This window comes from Melanostigma gelatinosum (assembly GCF_949748355.1).
Source record: "Melanostigma gelatinosum genome assembly, chromosome: 17".
Lineage (NCBI taxonomy): Eukaryota > Metazoa > Chordata > Actinopteri > Perciformes > Zoarcidae > Melanostigma > Melanostigma gelatinosum.
The window spans coordinates 19962094-19965768 of NC_136650.1; positions in this window are offsets into that span (position 1 = coordinate 19962094).

Sequence of the window (3675 nt, forward strand, 5' to 3'; positions counted from 1 at the left end):
ATAATCAATGCAGCTTAAAAAGCAGGTAGATAGGCAAAGATACTTCCTAAAATTGCTTTCCTAAAAGTGTTTAGCAAATGTTACTCAAACAGGAGACAAGCAAGTTTTTACAGCGGCAAAATTGTGGCTGTGAGATCATGTGTGTGGATGTGTTTTAAATTGTTTCGGTTAAACAGACAATATTTGTTTGTAGGATCTAGGAAATATTGCCAGCATTAACTTTAAACCTGTCTAATCATCTGCCCGCTTGTGTCTCTTGCACCATGTGGCTTCTTTTTAGCAATGTTGTGGCATTCCCAAATCTCAGCAATTACTGTCTAATATAATATTACTATTACTGATAGGAGTGTCGGCAAAAACTATGGAAACAACAACAACAATTTGCGATACACTGGAATTATCTATTATATATGAACTTGTTTGTCAGAACTTAGAACTGTCTATACATTAACCACATCCGCGCTTCAGACCTCCATAACCTTCCATCAGGTTTGCTAAAGCACAAACAGATCCACCACATTTAAATGTGCCCCACTTCAACAGAAACACTGACTACTGTTTCTTCAAGGCACGTATGCTAATGTGTAAAAATACATATGCATCTCAGCCATGAAAAGGCATTTTTATTCCAAAGGTTGTTATAAACATATTGTACAGGATATTCAGATAAGCCGGTATAGTTCCAATCATGAAACGATGCTTTTAGGGCTTATCTCGGACTTCACGCCTGGTTATGTTTGTCACGACTGAATAGGATCCATGGCGTGTCACCATTTACCCAAACAGAGTGGCATTCACCTTGTGAGGCATGCTCAGCTACCCAGAACATTAATATACGCCTGTTAAACACTAGGCAGCAAAGAATACTGATGGCTACGTTTCTTGAGAGTCAAGGTCCAGAAATTTGGCGTTTGGTGTTGGTTGGTATATTTCCAGAAATATTGATTTTGAAGGGTATAACTTGCCGAGGGAATAGCTCCCAGCCCTGTGTAACCTTATAAAGCTCCTCTTTACTCCAGTCTTTACAAATAATTTATATTTAAATATACATTTACAGCTTAAAAAGCCTTTAGAAATCATGTGTAGCTCTTTAATCCTGCCTAATTTAAGAGCTCAGTTATAGTGATTTTGTCTTTGACAGTTTGCATAATTTGTGACAGGAAATGAGCATTAGGCTTCATAAAAAGACTTATCATCAAAAGAAATATCAGGAATTGCCCAAATATTGTCCAGCCCTGTCACAAATTATATCTTTTATGCAAACTGACTCCTGGTGTACACACCTGCATCAGACGCAGAACAGGCCTCAGTGAGATGATGCATCTCAGTTGCATTTCTGAGAACATACTTTTCAGAAATGAGGATTTGATATGTACATTGTAGTTGGCCGTTGCACTTGCACTTCTGGGATTGTGTTTGTTATAGGAGCAAATTAAAAAAAGGTGATTCATTCAAACCTGAGAACAAACATTATTGTACAGTTTGTTTGAATGAAAAATGAATTCAGTCAATAAAGTGTATCCCTTTAAGAACTGCAGGACTTTGGCAAAAGAAACAGCTTGTATTGTAAATCATTCTTAAGACTATTTGCCATTAAAATACTTTAGAAGTTATTTTGAAATTATTTCCAAATTCATCATACAAAGTTCATGCACTTATCAGATCTTTCAAACATAAAAAAAATCTTCCCTATCCCCTTTCCTTCTTCTGACATTTTACAGAAAGTGAACGGATCATACTGATGTTATTAAGTCTTTTTCATATCTGTGATCTTCCCCTCACATTAACTCACACTCACTATTTCTGCTTGTGTCCGTGCTGATGTGTTTATCAGCTTGTGTTTCCCTGATGGCTCCAAAGTGCATCAAAACCTCAAGAGCCGTCAGTTAGATCTGCATGCTTTTCCATCACTGTGAACCGTTCTGCTTCTTCGTGCTGCGGGGCTAGATCTGAGCAGGCTTCATCAACAGACCCAGGGTCAGCTGCCACAGGCATGCATTGCGTACTATACAGGACTTTGGAGCATAATCATGTCCTTTGATTAAAATTGACACCGCTTATAAATTCAGCTGGAGTCACTTAATTGCACTTTGGTAACTGCAGGTTGAAGCCTTCTGATCCTCTTACACTGTCTTATATCATCCCTTCATCTGATCATTTTCCAAGAACCTGCAAACTCACTTTCCTCAACCAGGACTCATCGGCTCCAGCTACTTGCCCAAGAATGCTTCTCAAAAGATCCTGAGAACTTTTTGCAGCCAATCAAAAGTGAATGTGTGGAGCTACCGGGCCACCTAGTTTGTGAAGAGCATTCCCGATCATAGGATCTGAGCCACAACGCCACCTTAAAGGGGCCCTCCACCAATTGTACACATGGCGTTCAGCTTACCTAGGCCTTACCTTAGGCCTATACTCATTGATTTATGCACACGCGTGTGTGCCTCTGGAGGGAGGGTCATGGTTTGAATCAACAACCATGATGATGTCATAGTGGGGTCATCATGTTTATCTCATCCTGAGCTTGAGACTTAAAATATTTAAATGAAAGCCTAAAATATTAAAATATTGAAATGAAAGCCTAAAATATTAAAATATTGAAATGAAATGTGGGGGTTTCGATGTGGGATCCAGTGGTTTTAGGGCTTAATCGTTACAGGCGACTAAAAGTCAGAATATCTCAGCCTCCACTGCTTTATTCTGTTTCTTGTGTCCCCAACTTTGTGGAATACTAAATCGCTGAATGATTGTATTTTGTTATACAACCTTTGCTGCATTCGAATCTGGACATTTAAGAGACTGACGGTAAATGAAGAAACATTTGTTGCTAAATTATCAATGCACTGATGAGTGCACTTAATATAGTTGATATTCAATATGAATGTCATGTGCTGAAATACAGATCTGTTTAAAAGTGTAGTGGGAATGTTGGATTTTTCCTTCAGGTCAGTTTGACATCTAATTACGAAAAAGGCCGCAGGTGAAATTAAAGCTTCTGTGGCCAGATCTGATTCCTGATGCGGACACATATTAATAACAGCAGCATGATCCTTGGAATTCAAGACAAACAGACACTTTCATTTAGCAGTTCTATAAACAGACGAATGAATTTCACAAAAACCATGGCACACTCAGTAAATGACATCGAATGCACATGCTAATATTGGCAACAATATTTTGGCTTGATGCATGGTGAAACCATTGAAATATATGATTGCTTATAAAAAACAATACCTGATGCTTTAAGTCATTTTAAAATCTCTGTCTGCAGTGAGGCAATGGGATAGTATAACTTCAAGTTAAGGTGAAACAAGCTAACTCCCTTTTGAAAAATAGCATTTCCCCAAGTGTGCATCATTTGGCATGTAACCAAAGTTAACATACCAATTTTGTACTGTAAATCTGAAATAAGGAAGGTCTTCTTCTTTGTGTTTGTAAATGGAGCAATCTCTTGAAAAAATAGAAATCCATGCTTCATGCTTTGCATCCCATTGTGTCCACGCTGGTCTGCACAGTGTTCTTCATCCGTTCCCGAAGAATACTTTTTATGTTACACACAACCAAAAGAAGGAAGAAAAACAAAAAGTGCTGAAATAAGATTTGGTGAGGAGCAGCATTGGAAATGTTTGAGCTTGTGTATAAAACGTGGAACCTCATTTGTCCTGTGCGTGTTAGGTT